We start from the raw sequence: 26,852 nt of genomic DNA, 5'->3' as shown, positions 1-26,852 counted from the left end.
ATCTTTTAACCCCTTCATACCCATTTACCTTGTCTGGAAGATGCTGCAGCAGGGACTCTGGCCGTGAGTCGTAAGAGCGTTTTCAGGGTACAAGGTTGGCAGAGTAATGCGCTTAGCAGTATCAGAGGATATCACTCAATCTCCGTATACAACTTTTGGGGTATCCCATAACCCGGAACCCCGCTACATAGACGCTTTCTGCAAAGACTTTCTCCGCCAAACTTACCCTGAAACTTACAGCCTACAAATCTCCCGATCCCAGCATCACCGGAGAGGAAATAAAATCACATAATTCTTTCATGTCGCAAAATCAGTATACAGTTGCAGTAATACATTTTTGACATCTGGGTCCCAGAGAGGCATTCTAAGACCCTAACACACGGGTCAGGGTTAACCAAGTGGGCCTGAACTTTATTATTAGCCCAGTTAACCCCTTCCCCGCCACACCTCCCCTACTCAATTGCAGGCTGTGTTACAATCGCCTCGTCTGGCGGTTTAACTGGCCTGTGTCTTGAGTATATTCGTTCGTGAGGATTGTCCTGGCAGGAAAGTCCATCAGCATTGTCGTGCGCACTGACTTCTTGATGCTGGATGGTGAAGTCACACACCTGCAATGCAAGAGTCCACAGGGCGAGCAGAGCGGCTATTCCGGGCGTATGAGAGACCGCTAGCCATTGGGGCTACCGCGGTTGCACTCTCTATCAATGGCCCCCAACAGTGTCCATGTGGTGACCCGCTCCCTCCCCTTGTTCTTTCATGCTCACCAGTGCTGAATTAACCTCTTGCATCCTGGCTGTCCCGGTGGGCTCTGCAACTGCAGATGAGCTGGGGGCTACCCGGGTCCATGTGACCCCTGTCTGGGTAACCCTTCTCCTCCATGAGGCTAAACGTGCAGCAAGTCCTGGGGTGCCAATTCCCTTGGCCATGTCTTTCTGTCTCTACCAGGGCTGGCTTAACCTCCTGTTCCCTAGTTTGCTGAGAGACTGTTGCCACTGCAGTTGTGAGTGTCCACTCCTCTTGTGAAGCTGTAACTGCTTTGTGAGATTCCAAGTCCTCCGGCTGTGTCTCTGACCGACCGTCTGTCGGTAAACTGCAGCTTTTACACTGGATAACAATCCTGGTGCATTGCTTGTCCATTTCGCCCGCAGGCACTAAGCTAAGTGACAGGGAGAACCTGCGCTTTTTTCTGCTTTGTGTAACGTGTGTACGCTATCTCTTGCTTTGGGAGCTCACACTCTTCGAGTTTCCCCCTATGTTATAAGACCCCGCAGGATTTTATAACATAGGCTGAATCTATGCCACACACTGCCACCATTAAATAACGCTTGTCATGGTAAGACCAGCTTATTACAACTTTTAATTACCGGGATCATTGACTGAGCAAGCAGAGAGATAAAAATAAATTGTGTTTATTCACCTAATGAACGCACAAAACAATGTTACACAAAAATACAGTAAAAAGACACACTTACTTTGGAAAACTGGGATAAAAAAAACAATCTTTCCTAATTGTAAACACACAGCAAAATATTCCAGGCCACTTTTCATTCCTCTGGCTGTTGAATATTCCGGTCACTTATCCTCTGAGAAATGTAGACGATTTACTCAAGAGGTGGAACTTCTCCGATGGGAATGAATCTCAGGTGAAATACACAAGATGGAACTGATGAAACTCTTGGATGGAACTCTTAGGCCTCGGACATAGTGCACTGAGCGTCACTGAGCAGTGCTCTCGCTTGCTGACGCTCGCACTACCAGGAGCTTTTTGCTGTCCTGACAGAGGAGACAGCAAGCGCGCTTGGGAGGCGGGTATCACTGTGTGTGTGTGTCACTTTGAAGTGTTCTGTGTGTTTGTGTGTCACTGGGGAACGTGTGTGTGTGTGTGTGTGTGTGTGTGTGTGTGTGTGTGTGTGTGTGTGTGTGTATGTGTGTGTGTGTGTGTGTATATTATATAATATTTTAAAAATTAAAAAAAAAGACGTGGTGAGAATAAATTATTTATTAACATTGTGCAACTTTGATAAATATATTCACGCACGCACGCAAACACATACATACACACACAAATGCATACACACATTATATATATATATATACACACACACAATGCACACACACACACACACACATTATATATAAACATATATATATATATATATATATATACACACACAAATACACATTATATATACACACACACATATATACACACACACATGCACACATATACACACATGCATACAAATGCATACATACACACACACACACAATGCACACAATGCACACACACACACACATGCATACACATACACAATGCACACACACATATGCACACACAGACACACACACACACACACACAGATGCACACACACATGCACACATACACACACATGCATACACACAGATTCACACACACATTATATATACACACACACATTATATATACACACATATATATATATATATATATATACACACACACACACAAATACACATTATGTATACACACACATATACACACACACACATGCACACATACACACACATGCATACACATGCATACACATACACACACACACAATGCACACAATGCACACACACACACATGCATACACATACACAATGCACACACACATATGCACACACAGACACACACACACAGATGCACACACACATGCACACATACACACACATGCATACACATGCATACACATACACACACACAATGCACACAATGCAAACACACACACGCACACAATGCACACACGCACACACACACACATGCATACATGCATACATACATATGCACACACAGACACACACAGATGCACACATACACACATGCATACACATGCATACACATACACACACACTGCAAACACACACACACACACACACAAGGCACACAATGCACACACAGACACACACACAACACACACACAGGAGACAGGGACCGGAGCAGAAGGGGGGCAGGGACCGGAGCAGAAGGGGGGCAGGGACCGGAGCAGAAGGGGGGCAGGGACCGGAGCAGAAGGGAGACAGCGATCGGGGCATCACCCTCTCCCCCCCCCCCCCCCCTCCACACACACACATACACAAAACACACACAACACACACAACACACACAACACACAATGCCTTCTGTCTGGTAATGGCGGCTCTGTAGGGAACCGGCTGCAGCCCCATTGGATGGGAGCGGTCACATGACCGCTCCTCCGCTTCCCCGAGCACCAAATATCAGTTTGGCGCTCGAGGGAAGAGTTTCTCCTCCTCAGCACGCATCAGCGCGCATGAGGAGGGAGAAACTATAGCCGCGCTGATAACAGATGCAGGGGCATTCTGCATCTGTTCAGCGCGGCTCAGCACGCCTCAGCACGCCTGAGTGCTCTATGGCCCGGGCCTTAGAACAGAAGAATCAGACCTGTGTCAGGGCTTTTCAAACCTCTGGTGTCCAGGTCACAGAAAACCTGCAGCCCAATCAAAAAACCTTAGCAACCGCATAACGACCAATCTAAAACACTCATACAGGGTTTCCCACCCCTGAGCCTTTTCCCCGGGCAGGAGAAATAGCCCCCTCTGCCCCTTCGCCCCTCCCCCCCCTACGGTGTGAGGCTCCACAGCGGCTGGCTGTTGAGCAAACGATGTTAGGTTGCCTTGTTTCATGCCAGGATATGGGTGCTCTATAATAATGGCAGGGCCATATGGCCTCACACCTAAGCATCTCTGAGCCCTTTCAAGTATGGCCCCTGGACAGACACAACGGAGCCGAGCTTGGTAACCATCTGTGCCTTCCAGAGTCTATAACTTAGAAAGCCCTCAGCTCATATACAGGTCAGCAATATCTATACATATTAAACTATTCCCGTTTAATAAAAGATGTGTCTGCTGCATGCAAAAAGTTATGAGTTCCTATTCTGGTGTCATGCATGGAGTGAGTGTATATCCTCTACAAATCAATAGTCTCATTCCTGGCACACATTACAAACATATTTTTAAACACTGCAAATCTGCTCAGCTTCATAACCTTAGCGTGAGCACCTTCCTGAACCCCTACTCTAGGCTGAGGATACCTGGACATGTACAGTATGGGGGTACCTCCACTATACTGAGGAGCCCCATGCTATACTAAGGACTCTTTGTATACCTGCAGATATCTTTTAACCCCTTCATACCCATTTACCTTGTCTGGAAGATGCTGCAGCAGGGACTCTGGCCGTGAGTCGTAAGAGCGTTTTCAGGGTACAAGGTTGGCAGAGTAATGCGCTTAGCAGTATCAGAGGATATCACTCAATCTCCGTATACAACTTTTGGGGTATCCCATAACCCGGAACCCCGCTACATAGACGCATTCTGCAAAGACTTTCTCCGCCAAACCCACCCTGAAACTTACAGCCTAGAAATCTCCCGATCCCAGCATCCCCGGAGAGGAAATAAAATCACATAATTCTTTCATGTCGCAAAATCAGTATACAGTTGCAGTAATACATTTTTGACATCTGGGTCCCAGAGCTGACACTCTAAGACCCTAACACACGGGTCAGGGTTAACCAAGTGGGCCTGAACTTTATTATAAGCCCAGTTAACCCCTTCCCGCCACAGTGGGAGAGAGGGGAGTGATGCTAGGGTGAGTGCTGGTCGTGTGAGTTGTCGTGGGAGAGAGGGGAGTGATGCTAGGGTGAGTGCTGGTCGTGTGAGTAGTCGTGGGAGAGAGGGGAGTGATGCAAGGGTGAGTGCTGGTCATGCGAGTAGGCGTGTGAGTGAACGTGTGAGTCAGGGTAGTGGTGCTGGTGGGGTGCGTGGTGGTGGGGTGTCTGGTGGTGGTGGGGTGCGTGGTGGTGGTGGGGTGTCTGGTGGTGGGGTGTCTGATGGTGCAGTGCTCCTGCAGTCTCTTCCATTGGAAGAAGGGGAGTCCAGTCAGCAGCAGCCACGTGCAAAGGTTGCACGTGCTCAGAGAAAAAAAAAAGCGGTACCCGAAATAAACGCTTCAATTCTGATGAAAATACAGCCCTTGTGACGGGCATTGTCGCCAACTATGATCAGCTGTATGGTCATTTATTAGGTAAGAAAATGTATTCATTGATTATCTCACAAATTGTACTGCTATTATTATTTCAAAATTAATTTTAATATAGCTTATATAATAAAAGTCATGTATGTCACTATGGAGTAAATGGCATCTATGTAAGTATCTAATGGATGTTATGTATGTAAATAATGTCCTTCATGTATTTCAATATAGAATTCATTTAATATATTGGAGGATATTATCTTTCTAAATACATGAACAGTTTGTGTTATAAATGAGTATTTGATTTCAGCACAGAATGTATGATATGTATATTCATTAATAATGTCCTTGCTCCAAGAGGTGAAGGCCGGATGCGAAGTAGAGGGACTTTACCAACATTATTGATCATTAATGTCTGAGTCGTCATTGCTTATTACTATTGTAGGCTAGCGGTATGAATTTTACATTTAAAATAAACCTTTTTGTATAATCATGTCTATGTATTTTATTTGCACAAATTTTATACATACATGAAATTACATCAATTGACGCATACACTGCATATATCTATATCCATACAGTTCCACTCCCTCTGTGTACACACACAACACATTCGCTATACACACACAAAATGGTGGTACACAAACAATGCGAAACACACACAGCAGCCATCAAAATCAAAATGGAGTTGTAACACTTATCAGAACCACCCCACCCCTCCACACCACACCCCTCCACACCACACCCATAATTGTAAATAATGTGCAATTCAAATGTAGCAATTATGGAGGGGAGGATTCAACTGGTGCCTGCGAGTTCTTGACCAATCCCCTGTCCTGTCTCTGTTGTTCATAACGCTGATTGTCTGAAACCAAAGACACTCAAAAATACACATTGTAAGCTGTTTCAATTTCTCAGATTCATGCATCATTACAACAAATAACATTATGTAATCCTACAGCAGTCCTGCACAACTCAGGTTTTCGTTTGCCGCATACAGGCCAGCTTTTCAGGATATCACCAGTTCACCACAGATGCCTTAATTAGTGGCTCAGTATGAGTGATGCATTAATTGAGGCAGCTGTGCACAAGTATGTAGTTCAAAAAAACATGCCTTGTTTGCGGTGTTTGAGGCCTGGAGTTGTGCATGTCTGTCATAGTGCATTCTTGTCAATTATGTCTGTACTCTTACAGCTTTTGCCTATCATTCTACATTTTCACTATTCTGTATATCTTTCGATATATACCCATGTATAGTTTAGTTTGTGTGCCACACATGTCAGATAAAGTAGTATGTCATGGAACCAGAACTACCTTTCTGACTCACCTCCCTCTCTCCTTTGCAGTTTCTGCCTGTCAGAGCTTATTCCCAGCTGCATGGAGCCTGCACACACATTCTGTGCCTGTGTAACTCGCAACAATGTTGCATTTCCTGCCTCTGGGCATGGAATCAGTGAGCTGCTACTGCAGTCTCTGAGATCCTCACCAGAGTGGGCTAGTCCGCCCCCCCCTCCTGTTTGTTCAGAGATAGCCTGCCCCTAGGCTATTCCTTTACCCACACTGCCCCTCACTTCCTTTGCAACCTTGGCGACAGTGAGTACAAGACCCTTCTCTGTTCATTCCCCATGGTGAGGCCATCTCTTTTTACCGGTTCCTAACTAATAATCACCACTACATACCATCCACAAGTATCTGTGTTCTACTGCTTTTCCCAATAAAGTGGAGGAAATATTACAGGGCTTGGAGTGATTTAAAAGGGAACTGTGTTAATGCTATCAGGAGCCATTCACACATCAAACGTGACCCTGGCTTCAGAAAAGTAGAAAGAGGACCGTGTGCCTTGGGGACACACACAGAGGAGCTGCTACCCACAGCCTTTATGCTAAACAAACAAGCAAACAGCTGCAGCTTTCTGCAAAACAAGCAGCAGCTTCACTCTGCCAGATAGGGCAGCAAGCTTTATACAGCAAACTGCACACAGCCAGCATACACCTTGCACACGAGGCAGCAGCTTTGCAAACAAACAGTGCTTCTTATACAAAACCTAACTGCCTTTCTCTGTCTGAGTTCACTCTCTGCACAGCCCCATAGTGAGGAGCCACCATCTCACCTACCCCTGCGCACGTTCCCATGGCCAGCGCCATCAAGGGCCACCCCACCGGACACTCGCCAGGACACGGGTCAGAGCCACCGGACACCTGTGAGTACAGCTACCCCTACGCTGCACGCTGCAGGATACCGCTCGGCATCATCTGAGACAGACGCCCATCGCTGACACAGGTAAAAGACCGCACGCCACACGCACTGGCTAAAGGCCTACACACACCTACAGCATGGCAGAACTCAGAGCCTCACCAGACATCATGCAGGAAAGCGATCACTCAGGCACAGAGACCGCTGCGCAACTGCAACATGCGCAGGTGGGCGCAAGGCCGAAACGGGCAGTCACACTGACACAAAAGGCCCGCGAAAAATATGAGACTGACATTGAAGCGCACCGCGCTAAATTAGAGTTGGCCTGGAACACTACCACACTTGGGATATGCAATGTCGCCGCCGCTGGCAATTCTGTACAACAGCTCGAGCAGGCAATAACTCAATTAAAGATAGATCACTTATGCTACCAAGGGCTATCAGAGGCATACGTCACTTACCTGGCCAGGGCTAATACCGGCAAAAGCCTGCATGAAAGGGACTTACAGCATAACCTTGACTTGACACGTGACAGCCGCGTGCGAACCTCTATCATGGAAGCCGAGAGTAAGAGGAAAGACCTTTTGCTGGAAACCGCATCGCAGCGCTCAAGCACATCCAGGCATTCTTCAAGGTCAGCAAGATCAGCGCGATCTAACGCGTGCAGCGCTAGCGCAAGCCCTTTAAAGGTGCGAGCCTCCGCAGAGGCCGTACGTGCCAGGGCCGAATATGGTCGAAGAGAGGCAGCCGTAAGGGCAGAAAGAGCGCACATAGAAGAGGAGGAGCAGAACGCTGCCAATGCCGCCGCCGCTACTACTGCCGCCGCGGCTAATGCCGCCGCCGCTGCTACTGCCGCCGCTGCTACTGCCGCCGGTGCTAATGCCGCTGCTACCGCTGCCGCCGCCGCTGCGCGCAGAAAGGCCGAATTAGACGCGGATCTAGAAGCTCTAAGCAAAGAAGAGGACGCCGCTGCCGCCATGGCCCAAGCTGAAGTCATAGAAGCAGCCGCGCAACAGGATGGCGGGGAGCAACCGTACAGACGGATTGCCTCAGAGGATCCAGTCCAACGCACTGAAGACTACGTAAGGAGCCTCTTCAGTGTAAACACCAGCGCGCCATCTCTACATGGAGGCTGCGACTCCACAGACGCCAAAGACTTGCTAGGGCCAAAAGGAGAAGACGCCGTTCCTTCAATGGTACATGCTGCCTGGGATAGCCACAGCCGCAACAGTGATCAACACGCCAGCGCGCACACGGATGCACTACAACAGGCTCGCCATCCAGGTACACCCACACGGGAAAACACAGCCCCTCACACCGGCCAGCAGCCATCACGCGTCCACGCCAAGGAAGAGGTGACCGCACGGACCCTCCCAGCAACTACCTCAGAACGGGACCCACACGCCGATGCCTCAGGCCTGACAGACATAGCCAAGTACATGATCCGGCGTGACCTGGTGCAAGCAGGGCTCATCAGCTTCGACGACCGCCCTGAGAACTACCGGACATGGAAGTTCACGTTCAAAGATGCAATCAGCAGCTTGGACTTCTCAGCAAGGCAAGAGCTCAACCTGCTATTCAAGTTCCTGGGGAACGAATCCAGGGAGCACGCGAAGAGACTTCGGGCGGCAAATGCGCACCAGTCCCAAGTAGGTCTTGACCTAGTGTGGGAAAGGCTAGAAGAGACCTACGGCAGCCCCGAAGCAGTCGAGGATTCGCTCTTCAAAAGAATCGACAGCTTCCCCAAGATCACAACTAAAGACTACTCGAAGTTACGAGAGCTCGGGGACCTGCTGCAAGAACTGGAGTTCGCAAGGAAAGACCATTCCTTAATAGGTCCCAACGCCCTAGACTCAGCTTGTGGAGTGAGACCCATCCTGGAGAAGCTACCCTTCAACCTCCAAGAAAAATGGATCTCACAAGGCTCCAAATACAAAAGGGAGAAGCAAGTCGTCTACCCCCCATTCTCATTCTTCGTGAGCTTCATCCGCGAAGCGGCAAGGACAAGGAATGATCCCAGTTTCATCTTAGGTGCACAAACCACACACAGTGCAAGCAGCCTGAGGAATGAGAGACCAGTGGCGAGGTACGGTAACACTCAAACACCCATCTCGGTCCACAGGACGAACGTGCCCCCCACGACCCAAACTACTCCCGATCAGTCGGTCGCCGGAGTCAAGGAACCGAGGTACCCAAACAAGGAATGTCCCATACACAAGAAGCCACACCCACTTAACGAGTGACTTGGGTTCAGGATGAAGTCCCTAGAGGAACGCAAGAGGTTACTTGGAGAATTCAGAGTTTGCTTCAGGTGCTGCGGCTCCACGACTCACCTAGCCAGGGACTGTAAAGAAGAGATCAAATGCACAGTGTGCGAAAGTGACAAGCACGTGACATCGTTACACCCAGAGGCACTGACACTCCACCAACTCCACAACCCATCCTCTGTAGCGGAGCATGGCGGGGAGAAAGAAGGAGAGCCAACATCCGTCACATCTCAGCGCACTGAGGTTTGCGGAAAAGAAGGTGACAAAATGTCCTGCTCCAAAATATGCCTTGTCGCGGTGCACCCCCAGGGACAACCTGAGAAGGCTATTCGGATGTATGCAATCCTCGACGACCAAAGCAACAGATCATTGGCGAAGACGGAGTTCTTCAACCTATTCAACTTACAGGACAATGCCTCACCCTACACCCTCAGAACCTGTGCAGGGTCAACTGAGTCAACAGGGAGAAGAGCAAGCGGTTACATCATACGTTCGGTGGATAACAAAGTGAATATGCCCCTTCCCACACTCATCGAGTGCAACCACATGGCCACAAACAAGTACGAGATTCCCACACCAGACGTGGCACGCCATTACCCCCACCCCAAAGGAATAGCCAACTACATCCTGCCGGTTGAACAAGGCGCCAAGATCTTGCTGCTGCTTGGTAGGGACATCATGAGGGTACATAAAGTCCGTAAACAGCATAACGGACCCCACAACGCACCATACGCCCAAAGACTTGACCTAGGATGGGTGATAGTGGGCAACGCATGCACCAACACAGAGCACGGGCAAGACTATGTTGATGCCCGCAGAACAGTGGTAACAGAATATGGACACACATCTCTCTCTGAACCATGTCTTGGCCATCTCCAAGTGACTGAAGGGCCAAGGGAAGAGAAAAGACAAGGTCATACCCCTGAGATCAACAAAAACATCCTCACATCGGGGGGATGTGACAATGGCCTGGGATGCCCAGCAGTCCAGACAGCAAAGGATGATGAGTCGATTCCACCGAAGGAAGAAAGTAACCTCTCACAGGTGACCGACAAAGGGATCGTCCAAAAGGCAATAAACAATCGAGCGGTCCTCTCACGAGCAATGACACGACTAAGACGTACAGTTGTTCCTCTCCACAGAATATCAAGTGACAAAGCAACCAGCTGCCACGGCTGGCTTCCTCGCAAAATATTGCGCCCCACAAGTGAAGCCACAGTGTCAAAAGGACTGTCCCCTCACACATCTAAAAAGAGGCAGTCACAGAGACATTTCATAAAGGGATTTACTAGGGCAAAAGAGACTGTTCTTCATCACGTCCAGGGAGACAATAACCTCCCGATGGCAGTCAACAGAGAGACACAAAAGTGTTTCACCAAACTACGTGGAGATGTTCTCGTACAAGAGAAATGCACCGATGACCTACGGTGCACAGCGTTCCAAACAACAAGGGACGGCAAGCAAACACCATCGAGGGAAGATAATGGATTCCCGAGGTTAACTGTCAAGGAGTTCTCTAAAGACGGACAAGGCAGTTGGGTGACTCCGCTACCATTCCATTCACCAAAAGGACGCTTCCCAAACAATGGAGAACATGCCATCTCTAGGTTCACTTCGCACCTCCGCGACCTAAAAAGGGAACCAGAGACCAAAAACAACTTTGTGGCCTTCATCCAGAAGATATTCTCTACCGGCCACGCAAAGCCAGCACCTCTAATGGAGGAAGGTGAACCAGTCTTCCAGAAGTGTTGTTCCGCTTCCACAAGGAGCCAAAAGCCATCTCCTTCTGCCAAATGCCAGGTGATAGAGCGACAAGCTACCACGACTGGCATACCTACAAGGGGATGCACTCTGTGGGTAAAACTACAGAGACAAAAAGACCGTTCTCTCACAAGGCCAAAAGGAAACAGTGCCAGAGACCTTTACACAAAGACATTGTGGTGCAACCAGCAAACCTGGAGCTGTGCATCCACCCTGCATCCTTTGCCAAAGAACCTTGACCAAGGGACCTTGATACCAGTGATACCGGCCGGTGTCACATCGCTATGTGGACATGGACTCTTGCATCGTTTGAGAATGTGATGTTGTCTTTGTTATGCATTGCACATATGTTCCACATAGTCTGTTATATAGTGGTATCTACAGATACCAGACGGGGAGTGTCATGGAACCAGAACTACCTTTCTGACTCACCTCCCTCTCTCCTTTCCAGCTTCTGCCTGTCAGATCTTATTCCCAGCTGCATGGAGCCTGCACACACACTGTGCCTGTGTAACTTGCAACAATGTTGCATTTCTTGCCTCTGGGCATGGAATCAGTGAGCTGCTACTGCAGTTTCTGAGATCCTCACCAGAATGGGCTGTCCGCCCCCCCTCCTGTTTGTTCAGAGATAGCCTGCCCCTAGGCTATTCCTTTACCCACACTGCCCCTCACTTCCTTTGCAACCTTGGAGACAGTGAGTACAAGACCATTCTCTGTTCATTCCCCATGGTGAGGCCATCTCTTTTTACCGGTTCCTAACTAATAATCACCACTACATACCATCCACAAGTATCTGTGTTCTACTGCTTTTCTCAATAAAGTGGAGGAAATATTACAGGGCTTGGAGTGATTTAAAAGGGAACTGTGTTAATGCTATCGGGAGCCATTCACACATCAAAGGTGACCCTGGCTTCAGAAAATAGTATTTGTTACAATGTGTTCAATAGCGCACTCATTTGAGCTAATTTACCAAAGAAGATAATTAATAGTAGTCCATTATTGTATTATATTTAAAGGCAGGACCAGTTCCACAATCCGACGACAATTACGGGAGGATATTCGACTATCAGTGTCCGCATGTGGCAATCAGGTCCGGACACACAAAAACTGTCGCAAACGCTTTAACGATATCCGAAGAAATTTAAAGGAAACAATACAATTTGGGCGGAGACATGCTTCCGGCACTGGAGGTGGACCACCGGCATCACCTGTAATATTAACAAGTTTGGAGGAGCAGTTGCGAGACAAATTGTTGCCTGTAGTCATATCTGGTTTGCCTGGTGATAGGGATTTGGCGTATATGAAGAAAGATTTCCATCAGGTCAATAATTTCTCATGATTTCATGTTCTGTAGACAAATGTTGTATATAATGTGACAGTATACAAATTGTATTGTAATGTTGTTTAATAGATTTTTGTTTATAGGATATTGACACACTGTCCCTGAACAATTTCTGCGATGTTGTATGTTATCAATTACTTTCAAATAATCCTTCATTATATGAATTCTCTAATCTTATGTACTTACATTGACAGTTTTTTCGCTTTAGGTGCATTATTTTGACACATGGAACATGTATCATATACAGATGATAGTAATGAAAAAATGGACTAATACAATGATTTTATTCATCTTAGCTACTCCCAGTTAAGCTTCTCTCATTAACAAATGTGTTCTTGTCAAATGTATGTTTTTGTTTATTCATATAGTGACCCCTGTGCGTCACAACAGACAAGAAGAGATGTCCACACCTGAATCTTTTGTGGCATCATCACTACTGGAAGGTGAGGCGATCATGTTATGATTATAGAATGTGTTTATTTGTAGGGAACCACAAACATATGTATGAACATAGATCACATGCACATCTTGGTGATATGACCATACTTATTAATAGCAACTTGACACATGATGTTGCACTCATAGAAATGTCACAAAGAGATACAAGGGTGTGTGAAGTTATGGCTCACAAATTAGCATGTAAAAAATCTTCTACGTTGCTACTATTTAAGGTCACTATGAATGTAAAAATTTCAAATACAAACATTCTTTCATTTCGTATGACATGAATATATTGACTACAGTAATATTCCTTTTTCATGTTCAACATTAAATACTCACTAACTCTTTGTTATTGTAAAATATGGAGTATACTTGGTATAGTAAAATTGATTTCAACATAGTGTATCAAATGTGCATCTAAAGTAGGGCTATCACCACCATTCATTCTTTTATAATATTACATGTTACCCATCTTTGCGCTAAATGTGTATGTAAACATTAGTTATGCTGTTGTCGCTGGCTCTGCCATGAAACGTCAGAGGGCACAATAGTGTAGGGTGCAGCACAGCAACTGCACGTAGTTTCTGCTTCCCTGTGCTTGCACCGTGCACGGGTCTTCTCTCTGCACACAGACACAAGCCACCCTTCTTGTCCTTAATTTTTTGGTTTTTGGCTCCACTGTGAAGAAGCATGGCTGTTTGGAACTTGCACTACACTATTAGTAGTTTAACCTGTGTGTGTGTGTGTGTGTGTGTGTGTGTGTGTCTTAGTGTGTGTTAGTGTGTGATGTCATTCATTTGTTCACAAAATGGTGGGTAAACAGTCTCAAACTTTGTGATTGTGTAGTCAAAATGTTTTCACTTTCACTGTTGATGAGCGTTGTTAAACGTACACACACATCAAAATAAACACACACATATGTTGACGATCCATGACACCCCACTTGTGTGCCAAATTATGCAGGACAGCCTGTGTTCGTGCTTTCAGACTTGGTGATGTCACCGCTATCCCAGCCAGCAGCATAATGTAGCAAAGGAAACATGTCACAATAATTTACACATTTGAATTTACATTTAATACCCTTACAAAATATGACGATTATTTATGTGGCAGGGGGTGTCACAATAACTTACATTGATGAAAAGGGGTATGTGCATAATAATTTTGTTCAAGCCTGATGTAATAATTCACTCAATTAATCATGTTTAACTGCTGCTGAATAATGCCACATACAAAGTTTTTTTTTAAAGGTTTGTGGATATAAATATAATTTTAATGTAAATTGTTATGAGTTTGATCAACACATGCAGACATAAAAACATGTTAACAATGTCAAATGTTAATGTAGAATTTTTTCTTTTATACATACAGAGATTGAACGTAATGATCATCAGAGTCCAGTATAAACAGAAGCACCTCGAGTACATCATGCCAGAAATCAACAAGACAGTTTGGAAGCAATTGATGCGTCCGAATCAAGGATGATTTTAATACAAAATACCCACCATCAGGAACTTATGGGAGTACACCAAACTATGGCATCAGAAATGCGGCAAATGAAAAATATCATCTTAAAAATCCCAGAAGAATTGCATATCATGAATATCACACTCAAAACACTTGTAAACACTCTAATAGAAGGGAATAAACTTCAGACCAACTCAACAGGAAATGAAGGCCACTTTAGCGGCAACAATGAAGGCCCTTTCTATGGTGGAATTTTTTCACCACAAATTGAGGTGTTACATTTATCCACTGATGACTTTTCCGAAGTAAGAAGCTTTCATCTTGAATCACCAACGATGGTTGAAGCAATGCAGACATCTAGTACAGATGACAATCTTCAAGAGGCACCTGAAATAAGGTCAAAAAAAAGAAAATTATCAACTACTCAAACAGAAAGAAGTTCCCTTTGCTGTAATACATTGTCAAATAAGGTTCCAGACTATCCCCAGGCACAAGGTACACCTGTCTATAACCATCCTCAAATTCTTCCACTGTCTACCCAGGCCCAAAGTGCACCTGTCTTTACCCAGGCCCAAAGTGCACCTGTCTATACAGAAAAACAAAACAAAAGATTCCCCCTTGAATGCACTCGGGTCGATGGGTGAGAATGATATGGTTAATATATTAAAAACCTTTAATCACGTATATAGTCATAAAAATAACTTGTAAAGAAGGGCATGGTACAAGAAGTCCAAGGCCAGCCCTTAATGACACACCAAAGGATCTTCCTAAACAATTGCATATGGAAGATAATGCAAAGTATGATACATCAACTAACAATGGGCCAAATAGCAAGAAAATTCACTTATGGAAACCTTCAGAATGGGAAGCACAATCATGAGTCAGATACCCTTATTACTAAAAAATCAGCAGTCTACATGTATAGGAAGCTGCTGATACTGAATCTGAAGGAGTGAAAAACGTGAGATAATATAGTCACAAAATACACAGACTTACATAGTATAAATGGCCCAAGCCAGGATGTGAATCCAAACGAAAAGACATGAAAAACACACAAATAATAAAAACTGAACAGTGTATGAAGTAAATATACTAACACATGCGTGGCATAGTAACTAAGAAAATAAATGTACTAAACAGTAGGGACAAACTACCTAATGTGTATAAATAGATGACTGTGAAGGGCAGGCACAAAATGTGCGCTATTAATGCCCTGAGGCACGGTTCAGTGACCGTATCAAATTATGGCCTCTGAAACACAGTAGTATGTGCACCGAGATCGAAATCATGTATATGGTAGTTAAGCTGCTACATTACAGACATAAGTGGTTAATAGACATACTTATGAGTAAGGGAGAAATGAATGGTGTGTATGGATGAATTGTGAAGAAGGGCAAGCACAAAATGTGCAATATTGGATGCCCTGAGGCACGGTTCAATGACCGTATCCAATTAGGCCTCTACAAGACAATGAAGGTATGCAAGGAAAAAATCACACACACAATATCACCCTACCCTTGACCGTTAGACAAAAAGTCTCATAGTAGAAAAACAGATAAAGCTGCCTACTGTGGTGACAGATATTTTAAGTCATAGTGTGTACACAACGGTCTAAGCAGTCAACTGAACACAGTAGGCTGTAAAAAACATGCATAAATCATACCTGCATATGACACAAGTAGTGATCTTATCAGTAAAGTACAGCGCAAATTGTCAAAAAGCCCTGAAGACAAATAGTACCCCCAACTAAATATGAGTTGCATAACAGTGCCCCATTAAAGTATGGGATAACACAGTAACGCACGGTCAAGCGTTGGAACAGTCACTGATGTGTCAGTGTGAGGGCTAAATGTCCCTACCAAACACAGTAACACATAGAGTCCATGGGGGGGTCAAACAGGAATAACAAATGAAGGGTATACTTAGCTAGGATGCCATGCCCATCCCAAGCCGCTCCACTCAGTACAACAGTCAGGGTGAGTGAGGGCAGGACGGTGCGGAGCAGCTGCTGATCAGCTGAGACAGTCTCTGGTACAGTCGCGGCGGCTATCCCCGCAGTAGCATAAACCCGCGTGTGAATAGCGTCCATTCAGCATAGTGACGTCATGCCGTTCCGGTCACCTGACGCACGTTTCGCGCGTGTTCGCACTCTCTCTTGCACCTGTCTATACCCAGACCCAAAGTGCACCTGTCTATACCCAGGCCCAAAGTGCACCTGTCTATACCCAGGCCCAAATTGCACCTGTCTATACCCAGGTCCAAAGTGCACCTGTCTATACCCAGACCCAAAGTGCACCTGTCTATACCCAGGCTCAAAGTGCACCTGTCTATACACAGGCCCAAAGTGCACCTGTCTATACCCAGGCCCAAAGTGCACCTGTCTTTACCCAGGCCAAAAGTGCACCTGTCTATACCCAGGCCCAAACTGCACCTGTCTATACCCAGGCCCAAAGTGCACCTGTCTTTACCCAGGCCCAAAGTGCACCTGTTTATACCCAGGCCCAAAGTGCACCTGTCTTTACCCAGGCCCAAAGTGCACCTGTCTATACCCAGGCCCAAAGTGCACCTGTCTTTACCCAGGCCCAAAGTGCACCTGTCTATACCGAGGCCCAAAGTGCACCTGTCTATACCCAGGCCCAAAGTGCACCTGTCTATAACCAGCCTCAAATTCTTCCAGTGTCTAACCAGGCCCAAAGTGCACCTGTCTATAACCATCCTCAAATTCTTCCAGTGTCTAACCAGGCCCAAAGTGCACCTGTCTATAACCAGCCTCAAAATCTTCCAGTGTCTACCCATGTCCAGAGTGCTGCAGCAATTGTCCAGACACAAAGTGCAACAGTCATTACCCCGAAAACCACAATAAGTAAAAGAGGTGGTAGGCCACGAACAAATGAAAGTGAGCCATCAAACAGGCCAGTTACTCGTTCACAAAATAAAAAGACAAAATATATATTTTTTTATAATGAATATTGTTTTGTGTTGTTGTTGTTCACACAAATGCTTACATGTTGTCTTTCTGTTTGTTTTAAATGTGTTGTGAATATGAATTTAGATAAAAATCATAATTATTTGTGCATTACTACATGTTTTATCATTATTACACATGTGTATTTAATGACATTTTAAACTTATGTAAAGTGTATAATATACAAATGTCCATACAAATGTAAGGCAACTGTCATTTGCACATAGACTACATTTATGCCCTACAACTCCAATTCATGTTGGCTACATGAATCTACGTTAGTTTTTTAACATACATTATTATTGACTAAAAATTCTATTACACAGTGTAGCAAAGTTGATACAGTTAACTTTATTTGAAATAATTACAAATGTGAAATGGGTAAACAGCAAGTTAACCCACCAGGCGCTCAGAAAATGTAGCTGCAGCTGTGAAATGGTGTTTAGGATAACAATAAGTCTGGGTAATGAATGCCACTATCCCCCAGTGTATTCTTTGTACATGTAATTCTCTGCAACTGGCTAGCTGTAAGCACAATAAAGTTGGAGAAAAACTTAAAGGGAGATAACTTACAGCTGGGGGACGTGATGAAGTGGCCGGTCTATCCTCCTGCATGAAAATGCTGCATGTCCCTCTGTCTGCGATGTCTCTTGATGAAATGATCCTCTCACGTCGCCAGCACTCTCTTCTGCCGCCAACCCTGCATCCGCTAGATCGCGGTGGGTGGTCACCTGACCGGCGGCAGTGCCGGTACTTCCGGGTATAGCAGGGAGACACAGATACACCAGACACAGCCCGGCGTGCAGGCAGCAGGCACCGGAACACTAGAAATCCTCCCCAGGGAGGTCAGTACGCCGCACAGCCGTGGAGCAAGAACTTCAGGAAAGGCTGATCAGTGATGCATGAAACTTTAATAAGACAAAGTGCAAACGGATCCTCCTGACGCGTTTCGGCCCGTCAGGCCTTTGTCTTTTTTTTTTTTTTTTTTTTTTTGACAAAGGCCTGACGGGCCGAAACGCGTCAGGAGGATCCGTTTGCACTTTGTCTTATTAAAGTTTCATGCATCACTGATCAGCCTTTCCTGAAGTTCTTGCTCCACGGCTGTGCGGCATACTGACCTCCCTGGGGAGGATTTCTAGTGAAATAATTACAATACTATTTAGGTGTTTTGCTAAATACTACGTGCATTAAATAATTGTAGTCATAAAATACAACATGTAAAATTTAGGTATTAATGTCATTCTCATTGTAGTTTGACAAATCTTGGAATGTATGTGTGTCTGTGTCATAAATATTTTAATTTGTTTCTTTACTTACTGCTGCGGCAGACTTTATTCTAACAAATCACCATTTTTACCTGGCTTGTTCCTGGAATGCGACGCTGTTCACCCGGAGCATGCTGCGTTCCCAGCCAGGGGTCATGCCCGGCTGACGCGCGGTTGATGTGTTAATTGATAATGGTTCAGGATTTAATAGGCTGCAATGCTTCGCGTGTCTGCCAGATGGCATAAATTCATGAATTGTAATGCAGTATATATATATACTGTATAACAACAACCCCTATAACCCCTAACATACTGTACACATACAGTACTGTATATGCATATCAATGATACTATAGGCCGGCGGGGGCGAGATGTGTTTGCAGCAGAGAGAGATCCGCTGCTCTCTCTGCGCAAACATCGGCACATTAAAAATTATTTAAAATACATTTTTATTCATAGTGTAGATGTGCAAGGGGTCTCCGGAGCTGAACCGCGTTGGTTTCAGGTCCGGGGACCCCCTGCTTCCCGAGATACAGGCCCCTTTATGGGGTGCCGGTATCCCTCTGCATTTAAAGGTCCCAATCACGTGACCGCGGAATGTAAACAAAGCAGAGGGATACCGGCACCCCATAAAGGGGTCTGTACCTCATGAAGCAGGGGGTCCCCGGACCTAAAACCAAAGCGGTTCCGCTCCGGAGACCCTCTGCACATCTACAGTATGAATAAAACACATATATAAATAAACACTCATTCCTTACCTTTGCGGCTATGTGCTATGGTAACGAAGCAGCATGAATGTATTTTTAATAATATTGTACCGTGAGCAGGGGGTTCCCTGAGCCACAAATCAAAGCTCAAGGGACCCCCTGCTCCTGCACAATATTATTAAAATACAGAAATGCTGCTTCATTACCATAGCTGATAGCCGCTAAGGCAATGAAGGGGTTAACCCACCGTGCCCGCTTTATTGTGGGTAGCGGGGGTGGGTGAAGGGGGTATTTGGCCCTTGGTGTGAGTTTAGGACTTGCAGGGGGGTTGCGGGTGCACTTAACCCATTCACGACCGTAACAGTTAATACCGCTACGGTCATGAAGGGGTTAACCCCTCCCGCTACCCCCCTGCAAGCCCTAAACAACCACCGTTGGGGCTAATACCCCCTTCACCCACCCCCACTACCCACAAAAAAAAAAAATCACACACAGCAGCCGCCCCAAAAAATAAATAAATAAATCTAAATAAATAAATAAATACATGAATATAAATACATATATATATATATATGAAAATAAAAGGCAGCGACTTTATTAGCACACACCTATACCCTGCAAAACAGACCTCACACTGCAGGATGATGTACCCAGCACAGATATAGAACAATGCTTTTAAATTAGCAGGTAACTAAGCAAATTGCAATATAGAGGTGGAAAAAATAAAATTATGAAAAAATATAATAAAAAATGAAAAATATAAAAATATATAAAAAAAAAAAATGAAGAAAAAATGTATGTTGGCAACAAAAACAATAAAAATGCCTATAAAAATAGTGTGTATGTCTCTTTAGTATTGTAGACAAAAATGTGTAATCAATATAAGATAATTGTCCATACAAATCCTTGAAAATGAATTAGAAGTCCTGGGCAGCTTAGTTCTTGGGATCTCCAACCTCCCAACGATACCTTAGAAAAAAAGAAAAGAACAAGCGCCCGATCCTAGTGTAATTCAAATTTAAAAGGTTTTAATTAACATGAACAGACGATTGCCAACTTACACTTTGTCCGTTTAAAATAAGCAATTTATAGGACAAGCCCATGCACCACGCTGACGTCTGGGTTTCAGAAGTCTTTCATCTGCATGTGGATGTAGCTGCTGTAAATCAGCCCTGCTGTGGGATCTGCTGCCGGTTTAACCTCTCTCCTCTGCAGGGAAGGTAGATGTTTTCTGGCTGTGTTCAATCACCCACTGATCGAGTAGCAGGATGCAGGAACTGACGTCTATGCTCTGGTGCTGGAGCTTGAACTGCTTGACCACCGTAGTTTTCTGGCTGTTTTTATTATGCCACTAATACATTTTTGCACCTAGTTCTTTGCAGTTTGCAGTTTTGTTGGTTCCAATTCTTCTTCAGCAGTAGCAGATGCACCGCCGTTTTTCCTGTAATTTCTCTTCAGAAGGGCTTGGAGAGACTGGAAACGTGGGCAGGTAAATGGCAAATGAGGTTTAATACAGAAAAATGTAAGGTTATGCATTTGGGATGCAAGAATAAAAAGGCGACTTACAAATTAAATGGAGATAAATTGGGGGAATCATTGATGGAGAAGGATTTAAGAGTGCTTGTAGACAGCAGGCTTAGCAATAGTGCCCAATGTCATGCAGTAGCTGCAAAGGCAAACAAGATCTTATCTTGCATCAAACGGCAATGGATGGAAGGGAAGTAAACATAATTATGCCCCTTTACAAAGCATTAGTAAGACCACACCTTGAATATGGAGTACAATTTTGGGCACCAATCCTAAGAAAATACATTATGGAACTAGAGAGAGTGCAGAGAAGAGCTACCAAATTAATAAAGGGGATGGACATTCTAACTTATGAGGAGAGGCTAGCTAAATTAGATTTATTTACATTAGAAAAGAGGCATCTAAGAGGGGATATGATAACTATATACAAATATATTCAGGGACAATACAAGGAGCTTTCAAAAGAACTATTCATCCCACGGGTAGTAAAAAAGGACTCTGGGCCATCCCTTAAGGTTGGAGGAAAGGAAATTTCACCAGCAACAAAGGAAAGGGTTCTTTACAGTAAGGGCAGTTAAAATGTGGAATTCATTACCCATGGAGACTGTGATAGCAGATACAATAGATTTGTTCAAAAAAAGGTTGGACATCTTTTTAGATGGGAAAGGTATACAGGGATATACCAAATAAGTATACATGGAAAGGATGTTGATCCAGGGATTAATCCGACTGCCAATTCTTGGAGTCAGGAAGGAATTAATTTTTCCCCTTAATGGGGTTTTTTGTTTGCCTTCCTCTGGATCAATAAGTAAGTATAGATATAGGATAAAGTATCTGCTGTCTAAATTTAGCATAGGTTGAACTTGATGGACGTACATATTTTTTCAACCTCATCTACTATGTAACTTTGTAACTATGGAGTTCAGACGTGTCTTAGACACTCCAGGCCGTAAGATAACTGCTGCATCTTCTTTATTTCATCTTTCCCAGGGTTATCGGCCGGTACGCCCTGGAATTTTGTACTATTGCAGCTGAGACAGGCTGGAACAATGAGGCCTTGTCGGCAGCCTTTTGGCAAGGTCTATCTGACACCCTTAAGGATGAACTAGCTGCACAAGAGTACCCTGCTGATCTTGAGGAACTCACTGCTGTCTGCGTTAGAGTGGACCAATGCCTAAGGATTTTGGAGAACAAGGGAGGTGCCGGATGTGGCGAGCCGCACTCTCAGTTCTTTGGAGCCTGGCGAGCGAGAGGAGTGAATTTACCCTTGCTCCTGTGCCTTGTGTACAAAAAGACTTGAATATGTCTGGAGATATGGATTTCACCCACTACCGTCTACCAGGAGGCCTTCTGGTAGTAGAAGTGGAAGGGAAGAGGTACCTTAGATGCCTTTGTCCCAAGTGTGACTTTCCAGGTGGCTACCTGATCTGGGGAGCCAAGTGTGTCCGCTGCGAAGCACGTTTCCTGAAGCTCAAGCTGCTGCGGCCTACGGAATTCACAGAAAAGGATGCGACCACCCCAATACATGGGTGGTCCGCCCTGCTGCTAACCCAATGTCTACCTCAACTATGGAGGCCTTGGAGGGCCGATGCTTCCCAGAAGAGGATCCAGGGGAGACGAGTACCCCAATGACCACAGAGCAGGCTGAGGAGGTTCCAGACCCGGCCCCTGCAGAGGAACCAGAAACAGGCAGTGACCCAGAGCCAGCTCACGAGCAACCGGTGTGACAGAGTCATAGACTATATACATTAGTAGGAGGTGGCAATATGCCTGCTTTCCTGTACACGAGCAAGATCTACGCACTAAATATGAAATTCCAGAATTGGACACATTTAAATATCTCCAAATTAGACATTTAGTATAAAAAAAATCCCCAAAATCAAAATTCCCCCCTTTCTCTACGTTTGAGAAGCTGTGTTGAAACGGCGCTCATCAAAAAGGTCTAATAATAAAAATTTACGCTGGAATGGAGATACAGTATCAGCGGTCCCCCCAGTCCATGAGTACATGCTCAAATGGGCAGCTGACCTGAACATAGTTATTGACAGAGAGGATTTAGAAGATATTTGGTAAGCAGCCTCAGGAACTTCCATATGTACCACAAAGAAGAAAACATTTATAAAATACTATTTCACTGATATTTTACCCCAGTGAGCTTAAAACAAAGCTACCCTCTAGCATCTGATCTCAGTTGGAGAGGCTGTGGACAAAAAGGGGACATGGCTAACATTTGGTGGACGTGTCCAGAAATTCAGAAGTATTGGGTCATTGTTCAATCTTTAATAAAAGAGGTTATGGACCTTGTAATACCTATTGGTCAACTGGCCTACCTACTGGCCAGGCCAATGGAGGAAATTGACCGACCTGTGAGGAAATTAACCTCCTTCATTCTTACAGCGGTGAGATGTGAGGTAGCGGCCTCCTGTAAGAAGGTATCTACCCCCTCCAAGGGAATGATAAAAAAGAGGATCAATGAGGTGATGCTCATGAAAAAGCTGACTGCTTTCCTTAGGCAAAACACAATAGCCTTCTACAAAATTTGTGAACCATGGCTAATCTTATAGATGAGTTCGGACGCTCATCCACTTTGTATGAAAATAGGATAATATGAAAAGGAGGGCCAAGACACCCTGACCTCAAACCCAAATTGATAGACTTAGGCACTCAGCGACCGGGGAGGGGGTTAGCTGCATCCTTCCCCCCCCTCCCTCCCACCCTGTCCTCCCCTCCTCCCCCTCTTTTTCTAGCCTTCTTCTCTCATCTGGAGGCTTTGCCTTTTTGGCGATAATCTATTTGTGACAGAAACCAGGGGATGGTAATAAATTCCATATATAGGGCTCCCAGGATACTGAACAGCTTCTATCCGGTTTAGGCTGGAAAGTGCAGCCTCAGAATGTGTTCACTCCATCCCACAGTTTGGCAAGTGCTGGAACTGAGGGATGAGGGATCCAGACCAGAGTTTGTCTGCTGCCTGATTTCTGTCACCTGTCCTGCTAGATAGAAATAAGGTATTTAATGCTGATTTCCTGGTTCCTCTTCCCTCTCCCCAAGAGGCTGGAGGCAGGAAGGCTGCTGGAAGCAAGGAGGGGAAAAGCCTCTCCCCAAACAGGTTAAATCATTCTGTTCCTTTTTCTCAAATTGCAAAGTTCCTTATTTTTGTTGTTGGAAGCGGACAAGCCGCTCTGCTAAAAACATAGCAAAAGAGTTAATAGTCCTGTTTACCCGGGTCGGAATTCCTAAAGAGATCTTAACTGACCAGGGAACACCATTTATGTCCCAAGTAACAAAAGAGTTATGTAAACTCCTAAAAATCAAGCATCTCAGAACCTCAGTCTATCATCCACAAACAGATGGTTTAGTGGAATGATTCAATAAAACCTTAAAAAGCATGTTACGCCGGACGGTCGATAAGGATGGGAAAAACTGGGATTGTTTGTTACCATACCATTGGTTACTTGCCATTAGGGAGGTTCCCCAATCATCCACAGGCTTCTCCCTGTCTGAACTATTGTATGGCCGACACCCAAGGGGCTTAATGGATATAGCCAAAGAGACTTGGGAACACGAGGTTACCCCATACAGAAGTGTAATAGAACATGTTGCCCAGATGCAGGACCGCATAGCTGCAGTCTTACCTACACTGGCGACACACTTTATTCGAGCTCGGCTAGTCCCACGAATTCGGGTATACCCGGGTGTATTGAGGTTTGTGACTGTTTTCTGCCCGAGTGCATTGAGTTATTTTCCAGCAGGGATTGAAGCATTTTATTCCCGTTGGCTGCAATACTGCACACTACATATATATATACTGCATTACAATTCATGAATTTATGCCATCTGGTAGACACGCGAAGCATTGCAGCCTATTAAATCCTAATCATTATCATTTAACAGATCAGCCGCCCATCAGCCAGGCATGAACCCAGGCTGGGAAGGCAAATGCAACGGGGCTTGTCAGAGGTGAGGAACGGCGCATTCCAGGTATCTGCCAGGTACATACCGGGTATTTGCTCGAATAAAGTGTGTCGGTGCAGTATAGTGAGGGAACACATGGAAAAAGCTCAAGAGGCACAGAGGAATACGTATAATAAGGGTGCTAGGGTCAGAATTTTTTATCCAGGCGATAGTGTGCTAGTTCTGGTTCCCACCGTAGAGAGTAAATTCCTTGCTAAGTGGCATGGGCCATATGAGGTCTTGGAAAGAGTGGGAGAAGTAAATTACAAGGTGAGACAGCAAGGTAGGAGGAAACCTGAGCAAATTTACCATGTAAACCTACTTAAGCCCTGGAAAGATAGAGAGGTCTTGTTAACCCTAGTACCCCCAGGTCCATCAGAGAATCGAGAAACTGACCCAGAGGTTAGCATAGCGGAAACCCTGTCCGTTCATCAGACACAAGAGCTCCAGAATCTAGTGAGAAGAAACAAAGAAGTCTTCTCTACAAAGCCAGGTAGAACTAGGGTAATTGAACATGACCTAGTCTCTCAACCGGGGGTCCTAGTTAACCTTAAACCGTACCGAATCCCAGAGGCCAAAAGAGAGGCTATAAGTTTAGAGGTTAAAAAAATGCTAAAACTAGGTGTAATTGAGGAATCCCAAAGTGGGTGGAACAGCCCTATAGTTTTAGTCCCAAAACCAGACAGTACAACAAGGTTTTGCAATGACTACCGTAAACTAAACGCTGTCAAAATTTGATACTTATCCTATGCCCAGGGTTAATGAACTGGTAGAGAGACTGGGCAAAGTCCGATATCTCACGACCCTAGACCTAACAAAAGGGTACTGGCAGGTTACCTTCACAGAAAGGGCAAAAGAAAAGACAGCCTTCTCAACCCCAGACGGCCTCTTTCAGTATAGGGTGCTGCCTTTTGGCTTACATGGAGCGCCCGCCACATTCCAAAGCTTGATGGATAAAATTTTAAAGCCACATGCCCAGTATGCTGCCGCCTACCTGGATGATGTGGTAATCCATAGTGAAGATTGGCAATCCCACCTTCCAAAGGTCCAAGATGTGCTTGACGCAGTTCGGTCTGCTGGACTAACTGCTAACCCCCGCTAAATGCACCATTGGTCTGGAGGAGGCCAAGTATCTGGGGTATTCTATTGGCAGCGGTTTACTCAAACCCCAAACACTCAAAGTAGAGGCGATACAAAATTGGCCAAGGCCAGTTACAAAAAAACAAGTAAGGACCATTTTGGGATTAATTGGCTAGAATAGAAGGTTTATTCCCAATTTTACACCTAAGGCAGCCCCACTAACCGACCTCACAAAAGCAAGAGGGCCGCTAATGGTAAGCTGGAGTCTCACCACCAGCTCTGTGAGCACCAGTTGCGTCCCGTTCCGTCACTTCTGGTATTCGGTTTCAGCTGTTAAAGGAAAGGGGGAACTGCTGTTGTTTCTCTCCACGTCCTTTGCAATCACCGACAGGCTCCAAAACTCTACGCATTTTGCGAGAACCACTTCATCAGGAGTATTCATCTCCACCCACAAGCTGTAAATACCCTTAATCTAATTAGAACCTCCCATCTTGCACTGTGATCTAGCGGAGAATAGGATGCAAAGTATGGGGGCACGAGCACTGAAATGTTTACATAATAATATATGCTCAAAATCCAATGTGAAACATCATATTAAACACCATAAAATAAACAATTATGCTCATTATAATAAATGAATTATCCTATAGTATGACTATAACTCTTGATAGCTTACTAATCAAAATCTACCTAGTTGTTATAAATCAAAAATAAAAATAGACAGTTGCATAGGAGACGTAGAATACATTATTTATTTTTCCTTGATTTCTTCATAGAAATATGTAAAAATGGAAATAGAGATCAAATCAATCAAATGAAAAAATACAAACTGACATGTCACTAGTTCAATAGGATATAAATGATGTGTATATAT

This window comes from Ascaphus truei, chromosome 2 (genome assembly GCF_040206685.1).
Source record: "Ascaphus truei isolate aAscTru1 chromosome 2, aAscTru1.hap1, whole genome shotgun sequence".
Lineage (NCBI taxonomy): Eukaryota > Metazoa > Chordata > Amphibia > Anura > Ascaphidae > Ascaphus > Ascaphus truei.
The sequence above is the reverse complement of the archived record's forward strand: the minus strand, read 5'-3'. Positions refer to the sequence as shown.